General features: G+C 37.5%; 1 protein-coding gene across 13 annotated transcripts in view; it reads right to left on the bottom strand.

The window, feature by feature from the left end:
- LOC121942092 (serine/threonine-protein kinase BRSK2-like) overlaps window positions 1-20,953 on the bottom strand; it is a 229,041-nt gene that overhangs the window by 134,626 nt on the left and 73,462 nt on the right. The gene's annotated exons all lie outside the window — the stretch shown is intronic.

The following is a 20,953-nucleotide window of genomic DNA, read 5'->3' as shown; positions in this document are numbered from 1 at the left end:
AATCAGATCAATAACCTCCAAGACATCTGAACTCCACAGACCGGCAGCAAGCACTCAGCCTCTGGTCCTCTGCAGCTCCCTCCTCCTCAAATTTTCAATGTTGAACTGCTTTCAAAGTCAAAATTAAGCTGCTTTAATGAATAAATTCTACATGTATCTCCTACTGAGAGCACAAAAAGTCCAAGACAACAACTCTAGTGTCAGATTGAGAAGTTGAAGTGTTCTGAATAGGCTTGGGCTCTGTGTAGTATGTCATACCCTCCTAAAAATTTCACCCAGGTATACAGTACATGACTTCATAAGTTGACCCCAACCCCAGAGTTAATTCACCAAGTTAGATGTAAAAAAACATGCCGTTATTCCCCACAGTCTCTCTGCCTGCTGGCCGCCAGCAGTTTACAGTCCTGTAACTTTTACCTCCATCACTAGGTGTCACTGTGTCTTTCAGCTCAGCTGCCTGTTCCACCAGCAGAGACCAGAGACTGAGCTCTGGTTGTGTGTGCCATGCACTAAATACACTCAGCTTTACCCTTTGAAACCTGAGCAATTTAGCTTGTCTACTTTTAGAACATGGGAAGAAGGCAAAACCAAGACGTAACTTCGGGATTTCTAGATGTCTTCGTAAACTGTGATACCATAAATTGAGTCTCGTTATATATATATGGAGAAAACATTACAACACCCAATGAGGCCCATGGCTCGGCATATTTAGTAGCCTTCTTAGTAGCCTTCTACTCACCAAGCTAAAAAAAAAAATAATAATATTTTTTCAAAAAAGGTTGAAACATTGTAAAATATGGCAGTGAAATAGCCCTCCTGTGTCATTAGCAAACTCCCATCTTTCTGTGCTGAGAATTACAAATGATAAAGCAAGTAAAAATAAGGTCTAATAAGAGATATTTTTCTCGCCTCATTTGAGTCTTTGGACATCAAGCAGAAGCTTTTTGTTCTCTTGTAGTATCAGCTAATCAGAACCAACATACCAGCTGATAATTATGTTGAAGGACTGACCGCAGGCACAAGCGCTCCCTGAGCAGGTTGAAGGAAAGCCAGCTGGAAGGCACTAATGAGACAGCATGAATGGCAAAATAAACACAGTGGATGGATGAAACTGGGCAGCATGGTGGTGTAGTGGTTTGCAAAAGGGTCACTGGTTTGAATCCCAGTTGGGGGCTCTTCTGTGTGGAGTTATGTTCTCCCTGTGTGATGGTGGGCTTTCTCCTCCCACATTCCAAAGACATGCGGGTCAGGTTAATTGGTTACTCTAAATTGCCTGCAGTGTGAATGAATGTGGATGGTTGTCTGTCTCTATGTGTCAGCCTGCGGTAGTGTGGCGACCTGTCCAAGGTGTACTCCGCTTCTCTCCTTGTGACATCTGAGCTCCAGCTCCCCCGCAACCCTTACGAGGGTTACCGACAATGAATGAATGAATGAATGATGGATAAAACCACTCTACTCTTTCAGATGTAATACTGATAAGGCTGAGATTTCTCTTTGATGAACTTTTAAGTGAAAAGGCACCCATCCACCTATCCATGCATCCATCCAGCCCACCACTTGTTACACACAGACAAACAATTACAAGCATAAATACACATGCAACTTTCTGATAATAAATCATTTACATTTTGTTGATGCTAAATACTTATTTAGCAATAATAATAATGTCTACCATCTTTGTTAGGAGAAGTTGAAACTTGAGAGACAAGTTAGACTTGTTTTTGACAATGTCTTTCCTATATGACCACACAAATTGTTTGTTCCTATGCTTTGAAGGCCCAGCCACACTGAACTGATGAAATTTTGAAAGTTGCACATAAACTCACTATAAAGTCTACAGCCTACAGTCAACAAGCATGAATGATCTGTGCCTGCATTAAAGGAAATAACTCTCCATACTGGCAGACGGTGGTCGTCTGTTTTATTTGTTATTCAAAAAGTGAAACTGGAAAACCAATATGATACTATTTTTGCACATGAACAACACAATTCAACGTTGAAAGAACAAAGCAGATTTATTTTGCACTAGTGAACAACAACACAAACCAACAGGACACGTTTTTGCTAAAGAAAAATAATCTTACCTTACAGAACAAGTTTGTTTCAAACTCACTCCGTCTTGGCTGTAGCTCTTTGTTTATTTTCATCACTTCTTTTTCTTTCCTTGTTTTTGGACATGAACTGCCAATCAGAATGACACTGATTCAACATGCTGAATCAGCACTGAAAATGCTGACTAGTACCAACAACGTGGGAAACACCGCAGCGACATGGGTGACAGATGTCTGCTGACTTTCGGCTTGGTCTGTCAGGGCTTTAATAAGACCTATGAGTCAAAACAGCCCATTCTCACTCCCAACTCATCAAATTGTGCCAGTATTTTAATGCAGATTTTCCATATTTTAAAATACATCTTTTACAACCATATGACACATAACACGTAGTTGTGACATAACACAAAATGAAGAGGGTCCAGAGGGATTCTTTTTAAAATGATGTTCTCAATTATAACTCTCACCTCTTCCCAGAATATTTTTATCTTTCTACATTGCCAAATACAGTGAAAATTGTTCCACTGTTTATTGTACATTTTGTACATAAATTTGGTATGTTCTTGTTGTATCAATTTAGTTGCACCGGTGTTACATAAGTCCGCATTAGCTATTTATATTGTAATAATTTAAGGCATGCACCAAAAGATTTAGTATGGGCCTCAGCACATGCTTTATTCTACTCCTCAGCCGAGATATCAGATTTCAAGTTATCCTTCCAGGCATTCAGCTTATATTGTGAAGATTCAGTTAAGTAAGATGTCATCAAATTAGAGAACTCTGATATGATCCCTTTTCTTAAGCTGTCTTTTATCATCATTTTTTCTAAGGATGTGTGTGGGGGTCTGGTAAGTACATTATTTTGGTTTGCTTTAACAAAGCTTCTTAGCTGAAGATACTTAAAGAAATAGCAAATGTGGCTCCTCTAAACATTTTTTTACTTCATACCATATCTTAATCATGTGTTTTACAATTGGGTTTTTAGACTGTTTACATCTAGTTTTTTAACTGTATCTCAATATATGTATGAGGGAAGAGGCGACTTTTGACAATGAGATTCCATTTCATTCCAATGTGGAGAATCTTTTGATGAAAATTAGAACATAACTGATCTCAGATGAACAGCCCAGTAGTACCATTTTATATTTGGACATTTCAGACCGCCTCGATCAAATGGTAGATAAAGTAAGAGTCTTGCCCTCCTATTATTCCATATAAATCTTACAAATATATTTTTTTAATTTAGAGAACAAATCTGGAGGAGGTGGCAAAGGAATGTTTTGAAATAAGTAGAGTAATTTTGGTAATATATTCATTTTCAAAATATTTAGTCTCCCAAATATAGATACTGGCAGAGACATCCATCTATCAATTGATTCATTAATTTCTATCATTAACAGTGCGTAATTAGAATTAGCAACATGTTCTAGCCTAGGCAAAATCTGCACTCCCAAATATTTAAACTGTTCTACAAACGTTAAACTGGATTATCTCTGGAGTTGGATTCCATCTTTTATTTGCATTGAGTAGTAATATAGAGGATTTAGTGTTATTAAGTTTGTATCCTGAAATATCTCCAAATTTTTTAATTAAATGTAAAAAGGCTGAAATCGATTTGCTTAAATTTGACATGAATAAAATTACATCGTCAGCATGCAAGGATATTCTGTGTTCTGTCGGTCCTACATTTATTCCGCAGATTTGTGGATGCGAACGTACTGCTATAGCTAGTGGTTCGATTGCCAGTGTAAACAGTAATGGTGAAAGTGGACAACCCTGACAACAGCCCTTACTGATGTTTATTGGTTTTGAAATATTTCTGTTAGTCAAGATTTCCACTGTGGAGTTTTTATATATTACTAGTTATTATATATTACTTGACCCCATTTTATAAAGTTATCTCCACACCTAAATCTCTCTAAAACACTGAAAAGATAAGGCCATTAGACCTTATCGAAGGCTTTTTCGGCATCTACTGATAGTTGTGCTGTATCTGATTTTTCTTTGTTGGCATGTGTAATATTCATTACCCTTCTCACATTGTGGAAGCCTTGTGTTCCTGTTATAAATCTGTTTTGGTCTCTATTAATTATAATTGGCAGAGCTTTTTGTAAACGTTTTACTAGTAGTTTACATATTATTTTCAGATTGCAATTTAACAAACTTATGGGTCTCATGTTCTCACATTTATTTGGTGGTGGTTTTGGCAATAAAGTAATTAAAGCTCTGTTCATAGAAGGTGGGAGACTGCCTTTCTGAAATGCTTCTAAAACCATTTCCAAATGTGGTGATAATAATTTATTCTAAATTTTTTTATACAAATCAATTGGAAGACCGTCTGGTCCTGCCCTTTTTTCTGATTTTAGGTTATCAATGGCATGCCCAAGTTCTTCTTTGTTAATTTCTAGTTCTAGATCTTCCTTATATTCATCTGGGATATGCGGTATAGGAAACTCACCAAAAAACTTACTAAAAACTAGTTTTTCTTAGTTTGTTTCATTTTTTGCATCATATAGTTCTTTATAGCAGCCTCTAAAGGCATCATTTATTTCTACTGGAATTATAATAACATGGCCTTTGGCCATGATGGTAGTGATTGGTGTTTTCGTTTCTAATTGTTTAATTCGGCATGCTAGTAATTTACCTGATTTATCACCTTGTTCATAGAATGTTTGCTTCAACCTAAAAAGACTACAGGCAGCTCTCGAGGCAGACAGCTTTCAAAATTAGTAAATCATTTTCCATTTGTGGTTTAGTTTTCTCATAAATTTGTTCTTGGAGAATCTTTATTTTATATTCCAATTGTAATCTCTCCTCACGCGCCCTTTTTGATTTTGACCCCTTATAACTGATTATATGCCTCTCCGATTAGCTTTAAACGCTTCCCATTTAATACAGGTAGAAGTTTGAGTTGTGTTAATTTCAAAGCACTCGTCACACTTTCAGTATTATTCTAAATCATTCACAAATGTAGATGACGTGGATATAGATTCATAGGCATCAACGGTGTTGGCCATCAGTGAGGATATGTGATTGAATATAGTTTAGAACTAGATCTGGATCAAATAAATCAAGCAAATATAAGATAAGCCATTCATTCATTCATTCATTCATTAATTGTTCATAGCCAATGTTAGCTTATTACAGATCTATCCAATCAGGGCAGGGTATATATTGTTGTGTAGAAAGATTTCACAAAACAAACAGAAATGCCAAAAAAGCTGCCATGAACAGTGACTTTTCCAGCTGTGTCTATGACAACTAAGCTAGTACTTTATGCCAAAATGTGTGGTTTTTGTGCCTAATCCTAACCACACGTTTACTGCAGTGTTACCATATAAAACTGAAAATGTAAAAATAAAGAAATGTAAAGACAGTTTCCACATATTGGCTACATATGAAACAAGTGTAACATGTCTATGGTTATTCTGGCAATTGGGTTGCATCAACATAGTCTTCTTTACACAGAAGGAAAAACTGTCACACATGTTACAATGTAACCTCTTTTCAGAAAATAAATAAATAAATAAAAATAAAAATTAATTATTCAAACACGATAAACCTCTCCCATCTGTAGGCCAGAGATATCCATGCAAAAGTAAAGATCCAGCTGAAAGATGTGTCTAGTGAGCTCCTGATCAGCCATGTCCTTACTAGAGTGACTGAGTCACAAACATAGTATGTGTCCTGGAAGGAAAAATTGAGCTCATTACAAATTAATTAGTATCCATCAGCCTTACTGCAGCACAGATATGCCTAAGACACTGCCTGAGATAAAACACTGTTTTTTTTTTCCTGTTCAGTTCATGTTAGTTACGATCAAATTTAAGGGATACTTTTTTTTCATACATATTTATTTATTTTACCTATTCCGACTGACTGACTCTTTATTATATAATTATAGAATGATGTTGTGGTTGGGTCACTGTTTCTTTTACTGTGCCAGATTTTGTTTGAACAGTTTAGGAAAGGAGAGCATGAAAGTTTACTCTTCATTGTGGGGATGTTATTAGACAAAAGGAGTACTTTACAGGGATAGTTTGGATGTTTTGAAGTGGGGCTAGATGTACACAGCTGCAGTGGATAGTGGTTGACTCACTTTTGAGAGCCCGGCCTTTTCTGATTCCAAACTTGTAAAATATTGCCTCTTTGAAGTTGCTTTTGGTGTAAGTTTTTTATGCCAAAATGCACTTTTCTCGTGCACATGAAACGCTGTTGGACAGCATCAGGTGAGAACACGGCCATACAGAACCAACCAACAACCAACCACCAAACATTTTTAGGAACGTTCATTTCTTTTCACTTCATACCAGTGGGGGTTAAATAAAGTTTGAATTGGCAACTGTTACCATGAGCAACAACTACAGCTCTGTCGATCAAGACATGAAGGAAATCAGAGGATTTCATATCGTCATATCCACAACAGTAACTCAGCAAGCCTCCAATGAGCTCAACACGCCTCCAGATCTTACATGTTGAGTAGTTAACTAAAACATGTTAACCCTTTGAAACCTGAGTTAATCTAAATATATGATGAAAATAATAATAATAAAATATATATTTAAAAAAAAATATTTTATATTATAAAAGGTGACAAGAAAAAGACCTGAAAAATAGTTTTCACAAAGGAGGGAAAAGATGAGGAAAAAATGTCCAAAAAGCTATATCTATAATCATGAAAATAATTCATAAATGTAATGTAGGTTACAAAAAAGTTTTCTTTTTTTTAGCCCTTTTTTCAGGTCATTTCTTTTTCTCTTTTTTCTTAAAAAAAAAGTAGCTCAGGTTTTAGAGGGTTAATACATATAAGGACAAAGGGAAGGATACAGAAAAGGAAACTCCAACAAAGCAACAGAAACAAGACTTTAAAGCACCCAAAGTGGCTGGGCTCTCCCTTAGAGATAGGGTGAGAAGCTCGGTCATCCGGGAGGAGGTCGGAGTAGAGTCGCTGCTCCTCCATGTTGAGAGGAGCCAGATAAGGTGGCTTGGGCATCTAATTAGGATGCCTCCCGGACACCTCCCTGGTGAGGTGTTCAGGGTATGTCCCACTGGTAGGAGATCCCGGGGAAGACCCAGGTGGAGAGACTATGTCTCTCAGCTGGCCTGGGAAACGCCTCGGGATCCCCCGGGAAGAGCTAGATGAAGTGGCAGGGGAGAGGGAAGTCTGGGCTTCCCTGCTTAGGCTGCTGCCTCCGTGACCCGACTCCAGATAAGCGGAAGAAGATGGATGGATGGATGGATGGATGGATGGATGGATCTTATGCCAAAAACACTCTCAAAGCGCCAATATTTGATGAGTGGGAATGGGCTAAAATGACCTAGGAGCAAAGGAGGACGCAGTGTGTTTACTAACCCTCCTAACAGTGACAGTCGTGCTCCTTGTTATGGCGTTACCGGCAATGTTTCAACCTGACTCCATCCAACAGTGTATCATACAGCCGTTACAGGTTACAACTGTTACAGGTTCTGTCCGACCGTGTTACAAACTAATGCTACCCAGGATTGTATCATCCAGCCCATTGTCACTTGTACTTGTCAAATAGTGCCGCTCTTTCAGTGTATTTGGAATATGAGCATGACGCAAAAGGTCACCTTTCATGTGCACCTGCAACACTGCTGGACATTGTCAGATGAGAATGCACTCGGACAGTACCAGTGGCATTATTATCAAACACCTGGCGGACAGCTGGATGGAGCCGGCTGTGTCCACATGCAACAAGCACTGCCAGCGTCACTTGAGAACGCGCATGTGCATGAAACGCTGAAGGTCAGTGTCAGGTAATAACGCTGCTGGTAAACATATCAAAAAGGAGCGCGAGTGAGCTTATATGACAGGCGGGTCACACAAATGACTGACATTTGTGGGAACTTGTTATATCATCCAGCCACAAAAGGTGGTTTTTTGGTGTCGTTATCTTACACCAAAATCACTAAAAAAGTGGCAATATATGACAACTTCGGAATGAGAACAGGCTAAAAATGTCCAAGTAAAGTAATATTTACCATTTGGAAAACCTACTCAAGTGAAAGTATCCAAGTACTTTGGAAATACACTTGTTTAGTGTGTGCTGTGTGGAGATCTTCATAAGCCATTTTATGCCCATTCAAGTCTCAAGTGTCTTTTTGGAATCATTAGTGTGGCGTCATATTACATTGGCTGTGCTTTAGGTAGAAACAGAGCATCATGGTTGATTCTGGGGAACGCACTTTGCTTTGCATGTATCAGTGTTTCTATGTTGAGAAGCATTGAGGAGATCATTATGAGGACAACTTTTAAAAACGGAATTTACAGCGGGGGGAAATACTCAGAACCATTCTCAATAAAGAGAGATGGAGCAGAGAGAAAGTGTGGCGAGGAGCATCAGACCTGTGTGAGCTCAGCAGGACTCTGATGGAGTTTCCTGGTTGTCAGGGAGCCATCTGAAGCTGTCCCACAAGATTGATGAACTCGCTGCCTCTCACATCCGAATCAGACCTGCCAGCCACAAATTGAGCTCTGGCCTATTAACATCCCATTAGAGAGACAGAGGACATCCGTCTCAAACAGTCAAACACACAGGGACGATGATGTTGATGCTCACACACACACAGTCAATACATATTCACTTTCCTCACCTCACATTAACCAAAAAGATATCCACTGATCCTCATTCAGGACCTGTAACTTTACACCTTTCTGTCATTCATTTGATGCCATCCCACTTTGTTGTAGCCAGTCATGTGGAACCAGAGCACCCTGCTGCTCTGTAACATTGATCAGATTTATCAACAGGTCTGAGAGGAGCGCAGCCATCCCAACAGAGAGACGCTCTTGCTGTCGTCCCAGGCTAATGAGATCACACAGATAGAGACAGGCCTGGACACTGATTTCATAGCATGTATGAAGCATCTCAGGCTGTTCCAGATCAGCAAAGAAATATTGGATTTGAAATAATCAAGGTTTGGTTGGACAGCTGTGTTTTTCTTTAATCAACATTTGATATATGCAGTAATCAAGGCCTTTTCTGCTGTAAATATAGACTCTAACTCCCCATCTGGGATGCAATGTTAAGATATGAGACTAAATGTGTAAGAGATGGTGCAAATAGGGGTGGGTGATATGTGGAATATGCTCAATGTATAGAATGTTTACCCAAAGCTTTTGGTTCAGTACACATTACATACTGAACGATATGCTTCATTATTTAAAGATATATTCACTCTAAATCTAATGTTTTTTTCAGCAAAAATATCAGTTTATTCTGTCTTGTTTCTTCATTTAATCTGGTCCAGGAGCATCTACAGCTCTCAAGTTCATCTCCCATTAGTTATTTTTAGTTTAAGACCTTGATTATTCATATGGGCCTTGTAGCTGCTGAGATAAAGTCTATATTTAAATAAAGATCATTTTTTAGCAGAGACCTGAGAAAGGGGAGCAGCTACTAACAGTTACAAAACAGTTTAAAATGCAAATGATGGAATCTTCAACATGTGATTAAAAATGTGATTAATTGTGACTAACTATTGAAATTCAGCGATTAATCACAATTTTTTGAAAAAAAAAAAACAAAAAACTGTTTGACAGCCCTAGTCACATATATTTTTTGGTTTTATTCAATTTTATTATTTAATTTAATTATATAAAGGTTATGCACAGAATATGCACACTACACAGTAAATATGTAGATTGATTGACGTAGTGTGGAGCCAAAGCTCACAAGTCTAAGTACCACTGGGGAAAGTTAGGCTGTACGTCATTATCAGTGTGTGCTGAGGTTGGCACAACATGCAGATGGCATGAGTTCGTCACACTATGGGGAACATGTATTGTAAATGTATGATAAAAATAAAGCATTTTTGAGCATTAAAGCATGAAAACATGATAGAAAGCCAAAATACAAGTATTAACCTGAAAATGAGCAGAATATGGGACCTTTAATCAAGTCAAATGTAGCCAATGACTGTGGCTAGTGAAAACACTAAGTGACTAGTAACGTTAGAACACCACTAGCCATAGAGGCTGGTTAGCAAAAAAGTGAATGTCGAGCTATGATGTTGTATATTACTGGCGTGTACCCAGGATCAAGACTGTAATCAAAAGGGTTTAAGAGAAGTCACCGTGTAGTTTTGTCATTTCCATGTGTTAATAACAGGGTCTTTACTTATTGGAAAAACAAACCAACCAACAAACCAACACAGATGACATTAGATGCGCTTACCTGTTTTCAAATCAGCATATTGAGAGCAAGAAGCAGCCATCCAATCAGCGGAGAGCATGAATAGAGAGCAGAGAAGAAGAGACCAATGGTTAGCACTGGGCACAGAAATCTACTAGGCAACAGATGATGGAGACAAATCCTGTCTGGCATCCAATAACCTCCTTACTGTTTGTAGGTTTACTTTATATTTTGTGCTTTATAATTCATTCTGCTCCATATAAACACATGCTGTTCATCAAGTGAGACAGGATGTGTGTCAAGGTTAGCCTCCCCTCCTCCATCACTTCACTCCCTCCTCCTCAGCTTCCTCCTGCTCCCCTGACAGTATCCATCCCATTGAATATATCGAATATGTCTTTCTTCACTCTCTTCTCCTCCACATTCTAACAAAACCAGCTCCCTTTTCTCCATGAATGAGACAATCAGCTCCTCCTTTTTCCCCCTTTTTCCCCTCAGTCAGCATGTAGAGAGGGGGAGGAGAGGAGGACGAGGGAGGCCAAGGAAGCGGGTCAGGCCTCGAGAGGGAGAGGAAGAGAGATTGAAAAGGCTTCATGCGGTGTTCAGGTTGTATCTGAGGAGCCAGCGATGCTGGATGCCATCACTGATCAACACAACACAAAGTGCAGCAAAAACACAACAACACGCATAAAATTGCAGTTACCATCCCTCTGTCAGGCAGCCAAGTTACAGTTACAGTTTACATCCATGCCTGTCCACATTCATATGCAGCCATGACAGTTGACAAGCTTCAGTTATCCATGTTGCTGCAAAGACATGGTAGCAACATGGATATGGTTGCTGAATGAATCCAGCCAGTGATGCAGAAGCACAAACATGTACTGAAAATATCAATGATCATTCATTTTCTTCAGTCATTTTCTTCATCTGGTTTGCTGACTGAAATGACAAACTTTATCAGTTTGTCAGCATGAGGAAAACTCAAATAAAAGTCACTGATAATAAAACAGTCACCTCACAATCAGCTGTTGTTAGTGTAGTCATCTCCTTCCAATATAAACAGAAGCCTGTGTAGCCTTGCCTGTTTCACTATGTTACCTGTCACCTTTTCATGAAAGCCCATCAAAAACCCTGCTGTTTTTGGGCCTGCAGCCAGCATTATTAACCATGACAGGGATATACAGCAGGGAGAGACGGGATGTGGTGTTCATTTCTACAAAACTACAGAACGCCGCTGCAGCACAGGGCCTTTAAATAGTGCGCACACCGACAAAGTATCCTGAGAAGCCACAGCGGAGCTACAGGTGAGACGTTTCATGTTACATAGTACAGTGTGCAGAAACAGGCTGCCAGCGAATGAAGGCCCTGATTACTGAGAGCACAACTCTTCTGGGGTCATTCTGCCTTATCCACTGTTGACTGATGACCTTTACATTGAAAATGACAACTTGTGAGCCCTCATCACAGCTTGCATGTTCTTACATTTTTTTAATGCGAGCAGCAAAAACGAATGAGTAAAAATGGGAGAACTAGCAAATCGAGACCACCTGACCTCTGCCTGAGCTCCAGCACCCCCGCGGGACCACGGAGAGTGACTAAGGGTGCCGACTTTTTTTTATTTACCTCTTTAGTTATCTACTTTTCTTTAATATATATTTTTATTTATTATTATTTTTAAACTTTTTTTCCTCTTTATTATTATTGCTATTTTACATATATATACCACTATCATTATTCATATCCTGTATTTTCCTGATTAGTATTATTTGCTCAGTAATAATCTTCTCTTTCTTCTCTCTTGGCTGCAGACACACATGCACCTAAACTCATGTACACAAATGACCACAATAACCCTTCATAATAGAGTAAAATAACTGAATAACTATTTCGCATATCAACAATAGTCCATCATGCCAGATAATTTCTTTATATGCTTATTGTCGTTTCTGTCAAAATTTCGGTTGCCATCTACCCCCATGTATGCCTTGCCTGTCAAAATGCTGTTTTTGTTATTGTTTTTGAACCGCCCTTTTGCACTCACTGATCTAAAAAAAAAAGAAGTCATCTCATCATTTTTAAGGGTCAGAAGAGCTAAAACTCTCCAGAATTGAATAAGGAAAAACAAAAGTGAGTTAAGTCCAACAAATGAACATACACTATTGGTCTACAACTAAATTATGTATTTTTGTAGGTTATTCTGAGAGTCCTCCAATTAATCACATGACCTTTTAGAGGAACCCTACACCATGAGAAAGGGAAGTACTTCAGCAGAAACATGAAGGCATTCAGGCACATTCATTTTGTAATTTAACTCTTAGAGACATGGAGTGAAAACACTTTTCTTGTGCTGCGTTCAGACACCTTGCAAAAGAATTTAAATCTTTAAACCCTGACTGGTTTAGTTTAAAAAAAAAACATGGAAAGAAAGGCAAAGAGCAAGTTTTTAAAAGTTCCATGAATTGCATGAAATTAGTAGATTTAGAAAATGATTTTCAAGAAGCTAGGAAAATGTCTAGAAAAAAGCTAGGGAAAACTATATTTATAATTATAATAACTATATATAAAGTTATGTTACCAAATTACAAAGCACTTTTCCAGATAATATTTCTTCTCATCCCACTCAGATTTGGATCTTTCCCCTGCTCTCTCTCTCTCTCTCTCTCTCTCTTTTAACATTTCTGTTGGGTTTTTTTAAATTGTTTCTTGGGTTTGGGGTTATTGCATCCTTTACTGCTTGCACTGTTTTTTTTTTTGTTTTTTTTTAAGAAATGAATCTATTCATCCTGCTGCCACCTTGACAGAGAACACCACAGCGCCATTGAGCTCTGTAAAGTCTTTGCGACAGCTCTCGGGCCAGTTTAATGGCCACAACTCTGCCTCACTGCCAGCGTGCCATCAGAGGGAAATCTTGTCATGACGAGAGGATGGCAAAACTTCCAGCTCTTCACTTTAATGATTTGAGTTTTATGTAACTCACAGGATTGAGGGGGAAGCAGCAACGCTCGGTAATTAACCCACTGGAGAGAGAGAGAGAGAGAGAGAGAGAGAGAGAGAGAGAGAGAGCAGGGGAAAGATCCAAATCTGAGTGGGATGAGAAGAAGGAAAAAGTAGGAGAAAGGAGCTACATGTCTTCGTTCAGCCACATGATGAAAGGAGAAGAAAGGAGAGGGGGAGGAGGAGGAGAGACACTTCTGACAATACGCAAAAGTGGTGTTGATGCCAAGAGGTCCAGCCAAACTCCCAACTATGACGCAACCCCCCTCCAAACTTGTTACAGTAAAACCCACTTGTCTTTTGCACTTTAACTCTGAAGATGAGTCGACTTGTGTCTTTCAGAGAGACACTGTGAAAGTCTTTTATCTGCTGAATGTGAACATGGAAGAGGCAAAAGAATCAAAGAGGGGTTGGAGTGCCTTGCTCAAAGTCCGGCTGACAAAGTGTGAAGATCAATACTTGATAGAAGTACCGAGTGGTTGGGGAATTTGCAGCAGCTATCTTTCATTCAGCAGCCAGTGTTTTGCTAATGACCATCATCTCGACAGTGAATTAATTGTCAGCAGTGAGTTAACAACATCTGGTAGCCAAATTCAAATCCAGCTTCAGAAGAAGCACCAGAGGATGTTATGACAGTGAATGAGCCTGTTCCAAGTCTCACAGGAAGCTGCTTCCATTTCCATTCATTTCACAGCAACTTCGGCAATGTTGTTACATATTGAAACAAATACAAAACAGTGGAAGTCCTTGTAAATGTTCAGTTATGTAACCTATACACCAGCATTTGTAAATGAGTTCAAAAATGCTAAAATGCATGTTTCTCAAAATGAAGCAGACTTTGTGAACTTGTTCTGTTGCAGGAAGTTAATGTTTGTTTATTGCAGTGGTGGGAAAAGACAGAAAGTAATTCTGCATTCCAAATGGTTAAGGTTGGTGTTTTTTTAATTTAAAAAAAATTACACAAAAAGATCAAAATCAAGTCTGTGCTTCAGTACTTTCTGATAGTCTGATCCTGAGAGAGTTATGTTTAAACTTTTTAAACTTTTTTAAATGGGCACAGTGAATACCTAAAATTACTGGAGTCTTAGGCAAACAAACAGCAAAAAGTGCATGTGGTAGGGACTATTATCAGCACCGAATTTACCCTTTGAAGCTTGAGCAAAATGGCTTAATTTCTTTCTAAAAAATGGGAAGAGGACAATGATCAAACTCAAAAAATTACTCCCCAAAACAAGCAAGAAATAATGATTAAGTAAGTCCTTGAAAAATTACATGTACCTGTACACATACATATACACCATAATATACATACATCTACATATGTACATACATGTATGCATATACATACAAACATGTACATATCTATATGAAACCTTTCATAAATGTACAAACCTATATGAGACACAACTTGCGTGAGTGTCTACAGAAGTCCAACGGCCTCTTCTAATTATGCGCCTACATGGCAACAAATCTTTTTCTAAAGAAGCTAAATTGATCTGAATTGTAAAACTGCTACTCCAGCACTTAAGAGCTGTTAAACAGCTCCCAGAGCTCTTTTTGTCACACTTTCACCATCCTCACAGCCCTCCTTTCAAACAAAACATTATTAATGTGTTCAAATATAAGCATTATTTCAATATTAAAGGTCATGCTCTGTTTAGGTATGTTTACTACATGTTGGGCCTCATGCAGCAACATTCTCTTTAATGTCTCTTTTATTTTCTCTTAATTTTCTGCTTGGAGAAAATATTAGAGTCAGCTCCAGATGCTCCAAACATTCCTACCACCCAAATCCACTCTGACCAGGTGTGCTCAATGATGAATCCCACTGATCAGAAAAAGACTGGATGCAGAAGGTATTATTTTATATTTGGCAAATAAGTTCTTCAGTATTGATGAATGCACTGTAAAACCTCACAGGTTGATCTTACTTAATATAATCTTAAAACTGGTTGCCTCAAAAAAGGAAGTCAATATAACTAAATTGTATATCAATTTTATATCTTAGTGTTAACTTTACTTTAAATGTATTTGTATTTACTTAATTTGTTGAAGTTCTTGCACCCCCTAAACTATGGCTGCAGTCGAAAATAATCTCCTTTCCTAACCACTTTCCCTTAACCTCCAGAGAAAACGTCATGAGGTCAAGGAAAGATGTGAAGGAGAATTCATCAGGACTTAGGAATAAATGATTGCGGTGTTTAGAGAATCCGACTGCACTTCTCCTCGGCTCTGTGATGATGCGACGGCGTATTGTAGTGGATCTGCTGTGATGAAACTACAATGTTCACATGATGGACTACAAAACGCACATCCTGGACTGGTTTGTATGCAACAAAAAGATTTTTAATGAAATTGTTTTATTTGTGTTTTCTTTTAAATACTTTATTTGCTGCCTTCTTCAAGCCCTTTGTAATGTGGATCTTAAAAAGTGTGCCATAAACTCTGAGTATTAATATTATCATCATGACTATAATTATTATTATCAATATTATTATTGTTATTATTATTATCTTAATCAGGCCTACTTCGCTCCGTGTGAACTTGCCACATTGTTTATTGCATGTTATAAAGGCTAAATGAGGACAACCCGCTGTAAAAAATTACATCATTACCGAGGTGAGAATTAAAAATAAAGCGGAATATAGGCTGCCAGTCACAGAAGTGAAATGTAACGTTGTCACACGAGAAGGTTGCCCACACTCACCCTCCTTTTCAGTCATATTTATCGTCATGAATACTTAGATGATTTTGTGAAAATAGCTTAATAAATATGCAAATATGTACAATGTGTTAGATCCACTACTGTACATATGAAAAATCTTACGTTTCAAATGTGATGAATTGGTGTCTTAAAGTTGTCTTAAAACATCCTCTCCTGTTCTGGTGAATATGCTGATTCTGATCTTATAGGCTACAGATGTTTATTGTCATATTTTCAATAGCTGTATTAGAGAGAACAGTCAATAGTAAATATTAAATACACATAAAACATGATAAAATACAATAACAAAATGAGAATACAATATATATACTGTATATATTTAAATATATAATATAATATATATATAACAAATAATATAATATATAATAACAAATATGTTTTTTGATAAATATAGGCCTATAGCCTAAATTCAGGGCAAAGATCGGATTATAAGCCTGTGTCTATAACAGCGTAAGAAGCAGCACACAGCTCAGTAAACAGCTCCATGTTCACATGTTTGTATTTTAAAGTTGTTTCGGCTCATACAGACTGTGGATCTGTGATGTCATGAAACAGCTGATTCCCCAAATAGCATCCAGTGTCGTGCGTCACTTTAAAAGTTGTCGCAGGAAAGAATTGTGGGGCGGATAAGGAGATAATAAAGGAAGCATTGATGCACCTTTCCTTAATATTAGGAGAATTGAAACAGCTCTTATCATGGCAGCCACTCAGGTACTTCCAGTTCATCTCACTCAGTTAGGGACCTTCCTAAGCAAAAAGAGGTATTCTAACACAACCTAAATAAGGACAGGTTTAATACTGTGTGCAAAGACTCTGGCACATGAACAAAACTGGAGAGATGCCACTAAAAACGATTGTATGAAGAACTTCTGCTGAGTGAAATCGTTGTAAGCCTACTGTTTAATATACACAAAAAATAAATGTGATTTCAAGCAATGTATTGAAGTATTGATTGTAAAGTTCACGTGCAAAAAGATTTAAATACATGTAATTAAAAATAGTTAAAAGAAAAAGGAGCAATTCCTCATACACACAATATATCTGAGAAGCTAGAACCATGAAATGTTTTATGCATGAAAAAACAAAAAATGAAAATGAAAGAAAAAGTTATCAATGAATTTTCTAATCAATCAACTAATTGTTTCATCTGCACATATATATTTTCATACTTCTGGTTTGTGCACAAAAATCTCAGTTTGTAAAGCAGTGTTCTAATAATAGAAATAAAGTACAATATTTCCCTCTGAGGTGTAGTGAAGTAGAAGATGAAAGTGGCATTACATTAAAATACGTAAAGTAAGTAAAGTAAAAGTAACTTAGTAGTTGAATAAATGTACTTTTACATTCAGCTGTGGTCAGCAGAGGGACGCGCAGTACCTGAAACTACAGTGACTGGGATCAATGCACCAAATATAGTAGTATTTCTTTAGCCCTTAAATGTAATAATCCAGTCATAAATATTCTGAAACTTCATCTAAATTTGATTAAATGATATTCATGCATTTTTTAACGGTTCCCCAAATGTAAAACCTATTTTTCCTTGTGTTGGACAACAACTTGTGGACTTTAAAAATAAGACATTTGTCTCTTACAAGTGCTCTCAGCCACTTGTGAAATGTTCCCTTACCTAAGAGTAAAGCAAAAATGAGAAAAACATTGGTGAATTCCAAAAATCAGTGGGTACTAACAAAATATGAACAAATCCTGGATACGAGCACAAATAAGAGAAAATTTGTTTGTGTATTGTTTCATGCATGAGGCCCATTGAGCTGTACAGCTAAAGATAATTTCTATGACAAATCAAAGCTTATATAAGACTTCATTATCAGACTCACCAATGTTCAAAATAGACAGCTGATTTAACAGCAGCAGCTGGCTGGGGCTGCAGTGTGCTGAAGTTTACAGTGTGAGCCTACAGCTAACACAACACAACAGACTTATTAATGAGAAACAGGAAGTCACACACAGGAGAAACTGGCATGGCTGCCTATTTTAATCTCAAGTGGAAACTGTCTCTCCACAGTCAGGTACACATTTTTTTTGTTTTTGTCTACTGCTCAGCATGAGGCCACTTTAAATTCAACAACACTAATGAGATGGTGATTTTCAATTTAATTTTTTCAATTCTCCCGTGGCGGCATTCATTAGCTGATGCGGAACCGACTTATTTTCCATACGTTTGAATTCTCATTTTCATTAGAACTTCCATGCGACTCTATGAATCATTCTCCATCCAGTCGAGGCCTGCTGAGAATGCCGGTAATTATTTCCAGCACGGACCTCTTCTGTTTCTGTTTTAATCAACGTTTGGCTACGTATTTTCCCTGAGGAAGACCTACAGTGGTCGAAACATGTTGGTTTTTTTGAGGATTTATATTATATATTTTAATTACTTACTTCCATGTTTATATATTTTTGGATTGCCTAGATTGCCTTCCTGTGTATCTAGTACGTTTTACTCAGCACTTATTTCCGAGTGTGTATACAGTCTGAAAACCAGCACACACGTCTTTCTAAGAAGTTGTGGGACTAAAAATATGAAGTAGGTACTGAACAAAAAAAAAATCATGCAGAACCCTAATAGTTTGAATTAACCCTTTGAAACATCAGCAAATAGGAAAAAGGGAAAAAGGGAAAAAGGCAATGAGCAACTTTGAGAAATTATCCAAAAATTAGCAAGAAACTAGTAAAAAGTAAAAAAAAAAAAGATTACATGAAAATTAGAGACAAAAAAACAAAACAAATGGAAAGTAAACATGAATAAAAAAAGGACATGACCAGAAAAAGTGCTTAACAATTATAAATATTCTCTAAAATATTTTTAATATAAATTATCATAATTATAAATATAGTTTGGTTTTATATAATATGGTTCTAGAAATGTTTCCCTGGCTTTTTTAAAAAGAATTTTAATTTTATAAATCACCAATTTCTTGCAATTTTCCTGACATTTCTTGCCAAGCTGCTAAATGCCTATTCCCTGTGTTTTTTCAAAGAAATCAAAATATTTCTTATTTTTGAATAAATAAGATAAATAAATAATATTTCTATTTGTGAAAAGTGTCTGAATGCAGCCCAAGGAAAGTGATGTAAATCCAGGTTGCAATGGGTTAAAATAACAAATCATAGTGATAGAAACTGAGCTGTTATTTTTCAGTATACTGACAGTATTCTGTCAAAACTCAGAAATCTCTGCAACTTGCTGTTCCATTCCAACACATATTTCTGTTACTTCAATTTTAACCTAAATTGAGCTCTTGACCTCTGAAGCATTGCCCCAGGATTCAGCACCATTTCCATTGGTAAAAAAAACCCAAAACAAAACAAAACAAAACAATAATTTCAGATCAGTATCACAACCAATCAGATCAGTTTTTCTTTAACCCGCCTTGCATTCTGTCCAGCAAATATCCAGACATTCACTGAGGTAATCTTTTGACAGACAGACAGAGAGGTAAGAATCTGAAACCCAATGTCTCCGAAATCATCTAAAGGGCCAGAAAAGTTAAAATCATTACAATGCTAAACAGGAAAAGTGACAACTGTACACTTGAACCTATTAGACATAAATCAATTAACTCAGCTGACATGTAACCCCAGTTTTTGAAGAAATATTCAGCCTGCAGCAAAACTTTCAGCACCTCAAGTCACAGCTTTGTAATGAGTCTCTGACTGCTCTGTCACCTTCTCCAGAGAGCCCTGCTCACCCCTCAGCCCCAGGTCTCGCTCTCTCTATCACACACTGATAACTCAATGTTTCCTGTGCAAATTATTTTCCAACATGACTTCAACCTGACTCAACTCGCCTGCCAGACCGTGCCTGTAAATGAGCCCTGATGCCTCTCTCACAAAAGCACAGCAACTACTAATAAAGCTGCGACTCAGGAGCGACCTCCACCTCCCTAAACACACACACACACACACACACACACACACACACAAACACAGATGATGATGCTGAATGCTGTGGAAGGTCCGCTAAAGTTAATGAGAGTTTTGCTTGGGGCCTCGCTGGAGGCTGCAGGAAGCATCCTGCACCTCATCAGTCATTCGGCTCGTGTACAACATCTGATATGCAGGAGATCACTTTCATCATCACTTTGTTCACCGACTGTGCAGTGAAAAATAAAGACATCAATAATATTACAAGAGCCTGTTGTATACAGAGGCTTTGTTTTTTGTATGACTCCAATTCTGATCAATTTGAATAGTACTAAATCACTTTCCACAAGTCATGTCTGCTTCATTGAGCAGTTTATATTATAAGTACCTTTTTTTCGGTTGGTGCTCAACATTTTTGTTGTTTGTACATATAAAAGCCTGATGGCATTTAAACTGATTTAAAACAGATCTGTCAACAGTTGACATATTGAGCATTGTAGTGCACTGCTAACAGCCCAGAATCAGAGTCCACCAATAGAAAACAAGGAGAAAATACAACAAAAAAGTTCTTTTAATTAAAAATGTAGCTTTACATCTGTTTTATCACCATTATGAAATGTATTCAACCAGTCTTTCCCACCGCTGACGGGGGGACTTTTTTCATTCTATGTCCACTGTTTAAGGGGCCATTTACACGGCAACAGTTCTTGCATGAACCGTTATATTTTTGCTGCGTTTTGGCCAACAACAAGGACAAACTTTTGAAACTGGGTTCCAGAATGTCATTTTTGGAAAATGCCACCCTTTCTGTCGCCATGTAAACTGGCAATGTGTGGATCCTGTGAGAACAGTGACATCACTAGCATAGCTGTGTTTGTGCTGCTGACTCGACTGAGTTTATTAACACTGTTGATTTTCATGTGTGCGTTTGCCATTGTCTTCTTTGGCGTTCTTCTTTTTTTTTTGTTATAATTTTTTTTTTTAACATAGAAAACAACCCCCTGCCCCCCCCAAACCCATCCACCCACAAAACCATATCACATAGGCCTAAATTAAAAAATAGAAAAAAGGAGAGATAAAGCAATTATAAAGACAAAATACATAATAAAGGAAAATGATTCAAAAATAAAAAAAAAACCTTTATG

The sequence above is a fragment of the Plectropomus leopardus genome, chromosome 1, assembly GCF_026936395.1.
Source record: "Plectropomus leopardus strain MGB_pleo_1.0 chromosome 1, ASM2693639v1, whole genome shotgun sequence".
Taxonomy (NCBI): Eukaryota; Metazoa; Chordata; class Actinopteri; order Perciformes; family Serranidae; genus Plectropomus; species Plectropomus leopardus.
The sequence above is the reverse complement of the archived record's forward strand: the minus strand, read 5'-3'. Positions and strand labels throughout refer to the sequence as shown.